At 44.1% G+C, this 12331-nt stretch overlaps 2 long non-coding RNA genes across 2 annotated transcripts in view; one reads left to right on the top strand and one right to left on the bottom strand.

The window, feature by feature from the left end:
• The window catches only part of LOC135293426 (uncharacterized), an 82207-nt gene that overhangs the window by 42762 nt on the left and 27114 nt on the right, over nt 1-12331 (top strand). The gene's annotated exons all lie outside the window — the stretch shown is intronic.
• Nucleotides 2441-9934, bottom strand: LOC135293424 (uncharacterized). The gene is made up of 4 exons (XR_010355551.1): nt 9526-9934; nt 8771-8811; nt 5403-5461; nt 2441-4317 (listed from the first exon to the last, which is right to left on the bottom strand). It is a non-coding gene; the product is annotated as an uncharacterized LOC135293424 (long non-coding RNA).

Raw genomic sequence — 12331 nt, 5'->3', positions numbered from 1 at the left:
AGTGCTTTCGCAGAAATGGAGCCAGTTAAACAAGTACCCTGTGGGGTCATCTGCTTGGATTACATGCTCAGCTTACCCTGGTAATGTGCCTTGGCAGATAAGTATCTGATCATCTTTAGCTGGACAGCTTCTAGTTGCATGGCAAACCACCTTGCCAAGTGTGTTCTACATGATACTGACACGTCCTTTGCCAGTACATGTACTTTGTGTTAAAGTTCCTCTTTGCTGCTTTGAGCATATCCTGCTTGCTGATTCCCTCAGGAGTAAACCACTGTGCACCCAGGCATCTCTTACACCTCTGAAAATCAGTGGGTGAGGGATTTGAGCACTATGCTACATGGAGGAGGAGGCAGGATGAAAAAAGGGCCAGGGGCTCCTGATGCTGAGCCACAAAAGTTGGCTTCTTCCCTCTGACTTACCATGTGACACAGTCTGGAAAAATCACTTAAAAATTATTTTCCCTCTTAGGCAGATGGGCAGAGATGCAAGTGGCCTCTTTAAGACAGGTGCTGGCTGGTGCCTTGTCTTTATTTATGGTGACTTACATGACACCTCACCCTGCACACCCCTGAGCTCTGCTGAGGTCAGGCCAAAAGGCACACATGCCCTCATGGCTCCCTGCATTGCATACCAAAAAAATAAACACCTCACAGAAAATAGTATACCTTGTTCTTTGACGCTGAATGGGTAGCTGTGGCAAGAAAAATATCTATTTCATTAATTCAGTGCCAGGATGAAAGGTGCCAAGGAGCACAGGGGAAGATGAGATTGAGTTTCTGGTAGAGAAATCCAGAAGCTGCTCACTGTATGGATGACTACGAGTGATCCTGGTGGTTAGGGTCTCATGGCAGTCAGTGTACATCTAGTGAATACCACTGTGGAGTCCAGGGGTGTATTCAGCTGGTAAAATGTGGCTGTTTCTGCACAAGCTGCTAAGGTCAGCAGTGCTCTGTTGTGTTCTGCAGGCACCTGGAGCCACTGGAGATGCAGCAGGACATCCCAACAAGTATCCATGGTCACTGCTTCCCTCTGACCCTCTGGCAGAGCACCCAGCCCAGCAGAGCCCACTGAGAATCCCCAATGGCACCAAAAGAGCAGCCACTGCACACATCCTGTGTCTCATATTGAGGGCCTGGCCTCAAGTGTGCAAGCATTGCCTCAGCCACCACAGTTTGTTTTTAAGGAATGAGATTTCCTAAGACTATCGAGCTTTTGCTCAGAGACTGACACTTGACCTCTACACAGTATTTTGTATTGGCATGTTAAAAGCTACAGGAAAAAAAATATTTGTGAAAGACCTTTCCTGATGGTTTCCTTATTCAGAAGTCGACCTTGTAACTCAGAGTTTGAGTACTGCAAAGCGGAGGCTTACGTTTGCACACCATGACTGCTCCTATCTACATAACTGAATGCTAGGTGATTTTTTGTGTGAATTGTTAATGAAGCCCTACCACAGAAAAAGCAAATCTATTTGCTGCCTGTGTAGTTTCTGCACTTACCTCAGCTTGGGCAGTAGGGACCAGTAAGAGCTGCTTGCTTTTCCTGCTCCAATTAACTTTCAGGTTTTAATGAGCTAGTTCTTGAGCTTGCTCAGTCATTGCAAGGTTATAAGGATTAAAAGAATTACAAGACATTTGTTGTCCCAATTATTTGTGCTATTATTTTAAAGCTTGCTTTAATATCACCTCAGATATCACTTGGGCTCTTTTTCAGGCTGGGAGAGGCTGGGAGAATTGTGCTGCTTTCAGATCTGGCAGCTGCCAGCGAGGCCTCCAGTGTCATCCCCTTCCACTCTCACTTCCTTGTGGTTTCCCTGTGCACAATGCTGAAATGCAGCGTTTTGTTACCTATTAAAGTGTCACGCTCAGCGATATTGTGAAGCTATTAAATTCTGCTGGATCATCCTTTGTGAAGAAGAGGATGTTGACAGAGCGGAAGCCCCATCCTTCAGCTATTATCTGGTATTCAGTGTCCTCCAATTAGTATGCACAATAAATCTAGTCCAAGACCCCCCACTGCTTTATGTAATTTCCATATTAACCTCACTGCTTCTCAACGTGTTCCTATTATTAAGCCATTTAAAGACTTCCCTTAATTCACTTACGGAGCTATGTTTCATTTTCCTTTTTTTCACCTGTTTGCATACATTTCCAAAGGTTCACTTGACATGACATCTGTTGTTGTTGGTTAATTTTGTAATTAAAGATTATTTCCAGTATACTTTCTTTACACCATCCTCCTTACATCTCTGTCAGATTGCAATGGCTGGATTGAGAACTGATTGATTGTCCTTTCATATGTTCAAAAAGCCAGTTTCATGTGTTTAAGGCAGCCTTGGCAATTCTCAGGCTAAAATTGAGTTTTGCAACAATTCTGCTCAATGAAAAAAGTAAAATTTTTCTCATGTTTCATTGAGAAATAATGAATAATCTCCTCTGCTGTTCTCCCTTTCCATGGGGTCTGGCAGGAAATAGTCAGGATTGTACTCCTTTCACTACACAGCCTCAAAGGCCAGTCCTTCTTAGCTCACTGGAAAAATTGGAGATACAGATCCAAAGATGAAACATAGGTTTTCTGGTTAAGGAAGGTTTAAAATTATTTTTTAACTATAGCAGAACTATACCTGTAACTGTGATCATTTAGAAAAACAATGATGGAGGTGCCATAGATAAACCAGAGATAACCAGAGAAAAACCTGAGTTTTTGTAGAAGCTGGATTTTATTTATGGTGGTATTTTGAATCCCTGAGTTGTTTTAAGTGAAAACTGATAGAATTGGACTTGTACAGTCTGGAGAAGGGACAGGTTTGGGAGGACCCAAGAGCTGCCCAGTGCCAACAGGAAGGTCATCAGAGTGGAGCCAGGGTCTCTGTGGTGGGGTAGGGTAGGAGAGCAGAGCTTGAAACAAGAGACTCAGGCTGGTACGAGGGCAAGTCAGGCAGTGGAGGAGGTTGCCCCACAAGCTTGTGCTGGCTCCAGCCATGAAGGTTTTGAAAACCAACTCCTGAGCAGTCTGGTGTTGATCCCAGAGCTAGTCTGACTTTGGGGTAGGCACTTCTGGAGGTCTGTGCCAGGCTGAGTTACCATTCCATGGCCTCATAAAATATTAAATATTTAATATTGGTTTAAGTGGGATCCAGACACCAGGCAGGCCACTTGCTGCAGTTTCAAGACAGTAGGGACAGTGAGTAGCCAGGTGCCACTCATCTCTCAGCATCAATCCATCCCTGGCTCCACATACCCAAGCTGGGGATGAGGAAGCAGCAGTGTTACCACACACCAAAAGATGCCTGGAGCCACATGAGCACACCTGCTTGGTTAAGTGGCTGAACCCCAATGGTTTCTTTGTGATAAGATCTTGGAAAAGATCTTCCCCAAGGGGGGCTGTGGAGAAAAAATGGGAGATAATATTCTCCTGTCTCTTTTTTCTGCAAGGAGGGGAAAGTTCTTTCACCCTATAGGGGTAGCTTCTGCATAAGAGCCAATGTCCTTTTGCTTCCTCTTTTCTCAGCCACCTTTCTACAATGCTGTGTAGCTTTCCAATATATTATACATTTTAAAAGATTTCTTTGTGAAAAACCACAAAGAAGGAAAAATAATTGGAAAATAAACTCTGTGTCAAATTCCCCCAAAATTCTGAGCACATTAATGTGAAAACATTCAAAAATATTAAAGTAAGAGAAACCCCAAGGAAAGGTTTATAGGAAAGGTATATAAAAGATAAATTATATATCTTCTTCCATTTTATCATTTCTGGCAGAGGAATGAGAAGCCAGGAATATTTATACAATCCTCCACCTCTCTTTTCAGGGCAGACTGGGTACTATGTCATTGCTGTATATCCAGTGTGTGAAACACCTGCATTTTGCTGTCCAGAGCTAAGAAATACCCTTTATTATCTTCATAAGTAAAAAACCTGATATTGTTATCGAATAAACTCTTCCTAGGGTAGGGAGTACAATGCAACACCAGTGGAAAGCCGTTTATGTGGACTTCTGCATCCTAATCTAAACTCTCATATCAGAGGTGATTTGAAATCCCATATCAGAATGTGGAGAGCAGTGAGCATGGGTTTCTTTGTGCTCTCAATTTTCAAAAAAGGTCCTAGTTTGCTTTGGATTTGAGACATCTGGGAAAAGGGTTTCACAAATCTTGAATAGGAAAGTAGCATCTTTCCTCCATCCAGGGATGCTCGGAAGACCTTGAAGTTATCCCAGAGCCCGGGGCTGGGAAGTGCTCCTGCCGCTTCTCCTCATCATCACCCTGGCTGGAGCACCTGGATGTGGGCTCTGGTTTTCACAGGCTTGCTTGGAAACAGCTGCAGAAATACCAAAAGGTGTCATTTCTCATCCAGCCCCTTCTTGCACACAGCTCCAACTCACAGCCTGGAGGGTGCAAAGCAAACAGCCATGATGGCGTTGGCTTTGTTAGACTAGCCAACCCTCCCAGCCACAAAACAGGAAACCAAACCTTGGTCTCCTGGTCACTTTCCTGGCCTGACAGTTGGAAAGGTCCCACATTCATGGTTGTATTGCCAACTGGAACATCAGTGACCTCAGACTGTGGGACCCAAGGATGGGCTGCTTTGTGTTACCCAGCTGCTGGTGGAAATCATCTGCTTCCCCAGGGAGGCTGGCCCTGGCTCCTTCCCCCTCCACTACCCTGCAGCACCAACATGATGCTCTCTGGAGCTATTAAAGGCCAATTCAAAAATGGGAAATGTTTGACATGACAGACACAGAGAAGGAGAAAATGGGTAATTTTAAGGGATTTAAATAACTCTCCATTTGAAGGCCTTTCCACTTCTGAGTGGCTTTGGCCACTGATGGCTGACAGGTTAGCTTATGCTGCAGATGTATCCTGCAGAGCAGATCTTGCTCCTCTGGGAAAGGCTGGTTGGCTTTTATGGCCTGCCCTTCCAGGTATTTCTGTGCTTCATGCAGATGAGGGGAAGAGCAACCGTCATCCCTTCCCCAGCAGCTCATGTTCCCTTTTTATTCTAGATTATTAAAATAAAAGAGCATTTTTATCAGCTGTGGTAATCTGCTTGAGAAACAGATGTTTTTTGAAAAAGATGGAAGCAGCTTAAACATTTATGATGGGCTGATTCCTAATTCCCTGACTGAAAGCTGAAATTATCTTCATGCAACTTTGAAGAGGACATGGTATTTGTCTCCCTAGGCAGGCAGCACTCTGCAATAAGCCCCTGAGAAGGCTGAGTCTTTAAAAGAATTTATATCCCCTGGGGGAAAATGCCTCTGGTTTATCTAGTATTTTTAAAAAGGAAAAAAAAAGTAATTTCACAGAATGAATTGATTATGGAAATTTTTTGAAGTATAGAAGATTTTAGGTTTGGTGACCAACGGGAGCTTACTGCCAATAGTACAAGTCAACTTTCATTACCTTCTTTTCTTCATTTCTCTGCTGTCTTTTACGAACATCTGACCAATGTTAGGATCTAACTGCAAATGAAAGTGATATGTTGCAATCTCATTACAACAAAAATACATGTCAAGCTAACAATTCTATAAAAAAAGTCCTATATGTGTATGGTAGTTATAACTATCTCAGAAAAGAGAGAGATAGTTGGATTTAGATGTTGTAAATTTATTTTCTTTTGCAAAAGTTGTGTGTGTTGCCTCCATCAAACACTACCAAGTTTGTACTCAGCATCTCTTTCTGACAACATAAATTCCTGTCTGTGAGGGCTGAATCCAATTTAACCCATCTCCATCACACCTGTGAAGGGGAATGGTCTCTAGATATGAAGCCAAACTTAAATAAAAAGAAAAAGCATTTGTTGCTTTGGAACCAGTTTAAATGCACATGTGCATAATGTAAGAAAAATGCTCCATAAAAGAGGATGTAAAACAGCCACATAAACCTGATAGCACCTCCTTTTCCTGTCTGGATTTATCCCAGTACTGTTGGCATTATCATAGTGCAAGTGATGGAGTTGCCCAACTTTGGGGGTCTGGCTTTCTGTCTCAGGACTAGCACAAGTGTTATTCATCCCTTTAAATTAATTAGGAGAGCCCTCTGTCCCCAGGAATCTTGGTGGCTGGCTGTGCTGCAGAGCAAGTCACTGTTGTTCCACTGTGTCTGAACACATTTCAGGAGTGCAGTGTGTGATTAAGAGCACCTAGAGATGGCTGACAATTTTACAGTTTGAAATGGGAAAAAAATCTACCTTTACTGCCACATTTTCTTTGTTTTATTGGTGGGACTGATGCTTTTTGACTGGCTACCTGCTCCAGCTCTGGGCTCATTTGATGGTCCAGGGAAATGGGACCCATCTCTCTCCGCAGTACATCCCGCTCCCTGTGTCCCCCTGGGAGTGCTCTGAACACTGCCTGCAGCGCCCAGCCCGTGTGTGCTCAGCTGCTGCTACATGAAAATGTTGGATTGCAGCAGTGTGGGACTTCCTGGGCTCAGGGGCAGTCAGGCAGGGAGAGAACACAGGCAGGGAAAATGCAGGCAGGAGGCCAAGTGGCCCTGTGGGCTGCCAGGAGCTGCTCATGGTTGCCCTGCCAGGTCTGAGTGACAGCAGTGCCCTTGGCTTGCCTGCTGGGATGAGGACACTGCAACCCCAGCACTCTGTCAGCAACCCTCAGTGTCTGCCTCCAGAAGAGGTGGGGGAGAGCAATTTTATTTCACACTGGTCTACATTGGGTTGGGGTTTTTTCCTACTTAAGTCCCCACCCTGTAGATGCAGCTTCCAGCTGGATGTGGCAATGGGTTGCGGGCTGTTCCCTAGATGGAGGGCTGCAGCTTCGCATTCCCTCAGAAAACAGCCTGCTGCAAACACGTCAGACACACTCCTCTGCCCTCTGTCCTAGTACCCAAAGACTAAACAGAGTCTCAAGATGTACAGAATTATCTCTAGAGCCTTGGTCCAGTGTGCCTAAAACAGCACGATGGCTGTGTGGGAACAGCAGCAGTGATAGCAGTGATGCTGCTCCCCTGAACTCCCCAAGCAGAGCTGCTGCTGCTGCAGTGAGACACTGGGGCCCGGCCACCCACCACTGAGTGCCCCTTGCCAGGCTGCCCATGGGAGGCACTGCTGCCACCCATCATCCAACCCACCCACAAAGCACCACGATAAGCACAGTTGCCCAATATTATGGTTTCTGCAAGTTCATGCTCTGCACTGAGCAAGCTGTCTCTTCTAAACTCATCTGGGCAAGAGAGAGAATTTTCTCAGTCCTTTTATATCTGAGGCTGCAGTACAAAATCCCATAGAGGGCTAAGAAATCCTTTTTTTCTTCATGCATATAGTGTATTTATTTGACTTGAACTTTCCCGTTTAAATGCAGCCTGGTGTGTGCATTAAAAGAAAAAAAAAGAAAGTCCACGAAAAATACTCCCCTGTACACGTAGTCCTTCCCCAAAGAGCAGGTGAGAGAGAGAGCAAACCACATGTGACAGATGTTAGTCACGCCACCGAATGCACTGCAGGCAGAGGCAAGCCAAAAAGGCAGTCAGGGAACCCCTACAACATTGCTGCCTCAATAGTTTCAGCTTCCAGGCAAAGATGCTGCTCCATATTGTGGTACATACACAACTTGCAATTGTTTTTTTTCTGCTGTTCATGTCAAGGGAAATCAATTTTAGAGATTATTAAGATACTATTTACTTGCAGAAAGTGTATTTTTTAAATAGCAATTAATAATTTTACTGAGAAATCTATAGTCATTTATATTTTGGTTGTTTGTCTTGTGTTCCATACAGAGCTAGCAATTTCCTAACTTGCACAGTATTCTGTGCAAGGGTGTATTTTGGCTTCTGCTGCTGTGTCAGGCTAATGCCACTGTTGCTATGGTAATGGTGATGTTTGAGTCTGCTTTGTCACCTTTGTCCTGATATTTTTTTTCTTTACAAACAAATTCATGTTGTGGAGGCCTGGAAAGCAGGCAGAGGGTTTGCTATGGAAGCTCAGCCCCTTCTCTTTTTTATTTATTTATAGCAGATTTTAAAGCAGTGTGGCAATTTCAGAGATGAATAAAGCCTAACACCAGCAGAACTCATCAGATCTGCTGAAGCCATCCTCCTATATAAATGTCACTGAATTATCCCTCTATAGCAGACCAGACATCCTGGTTGGGAGTACTGCAAGGCATCCCATTGGAATTAGAAGATGCCCATAACTATCAGTCCATCGTCATTCTGTGCAGTTTCATCCAAACTTTTAGCAATTCTCCATGGTTTAGGAAAAGTCTGCCACATTTTTATTAGCTCCAACGTGACTGCCATCATTTTTTCAAGGCTGACTAATTTCCTGCCATTCTCCCTCGTTCCCAGGTATCACTCTCAGGACCATGCTTTTATTTCCAATTAGCCCACAGTAAAATGCATTTTGCTTGTCTGGGTGCAGCAGGCTGTGTGATTCAGCCAGCCTTTCTGCTTTATTTACTCTCCTGCCTTTCTCTGGGTGTTTTATCAGCACTGATTTCACATTTATTTCCACATCACTAACAAAGATGCTGGGGAGTAGCTGTGTGTGGCACCCTGAAAAGCCCCAGCAGCAACTTCTGCACCTGAGGATTTGTCTGTTTTCTTTGCTCATGTCACTCTGCACTGGCATTTCCCCAGTGTGGCAAAGTGTACCAAACATGAAGCAAGGCACAAGCTCCTCAACCAGCTCTGGTAGGATTGCTGAGGTTAAGCTGTTTTAAAATGTGGATCTGTAGTGGAGTTACTGCACACTGTCCTTGACTGCTGGTGGATGGACAATACATACTCCAGCATCCCCAACTTGGACTTGTACTTACCATACATGTGAAGCAAATTGGGCCTGAGCCCTTGTTTATTCCTAGAAAAAACCAAGGAGAAATGGTGAAGGTCAGCTGGACTGCTCAGGTGCCCCAAATGCCTGGCACCCACACCTCCTTTCCACAGGACTGGGGCAGCACATTTGGAGAGAAAAGCAACCAAAGCTTGGCCTTTAAATGAATGAATACAGTGAATCCACCCCATAAAAATTATTAATTCATCCTGTGCTGAGGAAAGGAGGACCCCAGTTCCCTTTGTGGGCAGGAGAAGAGGAAGTTTCAGCAGGGGCTGTGGGGCTGGGTGGCTGTGCCAGCCTGCACACAGCTCTGGGACAGCGGTGGACTGCAGTTAGCCTTGAGTCAGGAGCATGGATAGCTTTACAGGAGCAGCCAGCATTGCCCGTACTCTCCCTGAGCCAGGGTTAGAAATCATGAAGGTCTAATTCACTTTAAGCTTTATTTTGTGCGAGGAATTGACAGTGTTTTCCTCTGACCCACATAGGCTTCCCAGCCACACGAGCTTCCCATTGGCATCATTTCTTGCTCCGGCTCTCTGTGTCGTGCTATGGTAGCAAGCAGCCTCGAGGGCACAGCATTAACACAAAGTGCCTGTGGGGCTGCAGCCCACAGATGGGTATGTGCCTGCTAATAAACCTCCTTTGCCCCTGAGATTCCTTGTCTCTGCAAATATAAAGAGGGAGGATGACTTTCTGGCAGAGGGTCAGGGCCCAGGGTATCCCACCCGTACTACGTACCAGCGGTAGCGAGCTTATTATAAAAGAGCGTTTATCATTCCTGAGTCGTTCATTTGAGGCAAATTGAACAACATGGCAATTACCCCCAAGGTGCCCAGGGACCATTTGTGGCCTCTTGTGTGCAAATGATATGATGAAACTGTTTTGGGAAGTAAAAGAAGAAAGAGAGTCTTTATGTCCCTCACTATCTCGAGGCCTTCTCACTATCTGCAGGCGGTGTGGCTGCAGCGGACTTTGATGTTTGTTACACGCACAACAGAGGCGTTGGCGGTGCCTGCTTTTATAGCACCAATACAATATTAACTGCAGCACTTTAAGATAGCCTGTAAAGAAATCTTGAGCAACTGGCTAAGGCCAGAGATACAGTTATTGTTGCTGGTGTGACATTTCGTCCTAATGGGATCAAGGCCACGGCCTGCAATCCTCCCTGCCTCTTCCTAAAACACAGTCGGCAGTGTTTTTAAGCAGTGTTTGTTCCTCAATGACTCATAAAATCACCTTTTAAGATGGGGAAAGGCACAAATCATCATAAAGTTCTGGTTTTCCAGTAGTTTCTGATTTTTCTAAAGCTTTCCTGAGGAGAACTGAAGGAAAACAAGGGTTTCAGTAGAAGTGGCCCCTGCTTTTTCAAGAATGTAGAAACCAGACATTGGTAAAAAATAATTTTAAAAAATCACTCTAAACAATTACTTATATCATGCATAAATGCCAAACGTATCAACTGTGTTTTGTCTTCTCTGTAATTTCTGAATAAATGCCAAGATCATGAATATCAGAGCTATCAACACCACAACAGCTTTATTAGACTCAGGCCTGCCTGCATCTTGAAATGAAGATCACCTTTAGGGGAAAATAGGGGAAAAATTCTCTCAAAATCCACCAGATTTTGAGAGGCTTTTTCCCTAACTCATTTGTAGCTGTACCCTGGCACAGGAGAACTAGCAGAGAACTCAGTTTCTCCAGATGGCTTGCTGAGTGTACTGAGCATCATCAGCAAGCAGAGCTTTCCAGCCTGGTGAGCTGCACAGGACAAGAGAAGGTCACAGGGATGGCCATGCTGGGGGACATTTCCACCACTCCTGCTGCAGCTGGTCACCCACTCCTGGCATCAGGTCACCCACTGGTCTGAAAGTGCTCCCATGCTGCCTCTCCCTGTCAAGGTGGCTGTGGCTGGAGGACCCAGCCACGCTGAGGGCAAATCACACACTCACCAGCTAGACTCCCTTTTCTTCAACCCTTTCTGCTTGTTTTTTCCATCCAGGGAGAAGTAAGTCATGTTTATTATTTGTTTCAGTTATTCCTCCCTTACAAATCAAACAAAAAAGGTCAACAGTTTTATTTCACCCTGTTCGCTTCCTTAATCTTGAAGTCATTGTTGCTGTGGATTTCCTGCCTTTCAGTGATTGACAGCATAGAGAACAGCTACCTGACAGGTAGGTAAGATCTGTCTCCTGCAGGTTAGATGTGGTGTTGTCTGCTTCCCTCTGCTTTTTGTGATATTTATTTACTTTTTTCTTTCATATTTTTCTTTTCAGAAGGGTAAGGCACTGTTTTGTTCCTTTCTCCCCTTCTCCTCCTTCAAAGATGGACTGAAACTTGACCTTCTGATTGTTCATCTCAGATGCTCTCAGGAAAGCTCTGAGTGGTAAATGAGGTTCCAAATGCAGGAAGAGATTACTGTATTTTTCTTCTCCTTTTTAAAATCTTGAATAGATGAAAATAGATGGTAATCAACAAACCTGTGGCTAGAGGAAAAATCCCTTTAACTCACATTTTACTTCAATTACATTCAGGACAAAGAAACACATTGCACCATGTGCATGAATAGATGCTTTATTATTCAAAACAAGCTTCAAAGAGCATTACGTCCCCTATAGAAAATATGCAATCAGTGTTTAATTCAATGGTAGGATGCAAATTTAAATTCCCATAAGGGGAAGGCTGTTAATGCCATTTAAATTGGTTGTAAATTACAGATAATACGCTTGAGACCCGAATACAGATTAGGAGAGTGTTGCTGTACGAATCCAGCCCTGCTTTGAACTTACTAAGTATTTATTTATGGACAATACGACACTGCAGGCTTGTTTATACCTATATAGTCATCTGACACGATACATATGCAGAAAAAAATGTATTTTGTTTTTCAAATACAGAAGCTGTTAGCTCCAGTTTGATGAAGATTGGTTGTGTAGAGATGCTTTTTGGTTGCAACCATGTCTGTTCTCATCTCTCTCTGCTCCATGTGTTTCTGTATCTTATGAATTACACAGAAATCAGCCCAGAGCAATTGCCATTTTCCTATTTTATTAACAGTGGAGGGAAATCCTGGGTGCCTAGTGTAACCCATTGGTGTGTGCTTGGGACACCAGCCCTTTTCAGGGCTCAGAGCCTGCTACTGCCTTTGCTGGGGTTGGTACCACGGTTGTTTCACTATAGTGGGTCCCTCCCCATGGCCATAGCTGCCACGGAAGGAGCCTCTCAGCAAGAGTTTTTAGGGGATTTTTTGTTTCCAGAGAAAGCAATGTTCTGTGGCTTCATCCTTTGTGCACCAAAATAATCATTAAAAACAACCGATGCACTTTAAGACCAACAACAACAAAGTGTTTAAAACGAGCTGTATGTCTCACGTAGCACAACGTCTGTTTGCTGTTATTTTCTGCAGTGTGTTTCTTGCCCATTCTTTGTATAAAACAATAACTTGTAGAACTGAGATTTTTTTATTTTGTAAAAGGCAACTAACGAGTCATTTGAGAAGCAGCTCTGCAAACCACTGATGGTATGAACGAGCCCTTCTGGTATGGAT

Source organism: Passer domesticus, chromosome 2 (assembly GCF_036417665.1).
Source record: "Passer domesticus isolate bPasDom1 chromosome 2, bPasDom1.hap1, whole genome shotgun sequence".
NCBI lineage: Eukaryota > Metazoa > Chordata > Aves > Passeriformes > Passeridae > Passer > Passer domesticus.
Note: the sequence above shows the minus strand (reverse complement) of the source record. Positions and strands in the feature narration are given on the sequence as shown.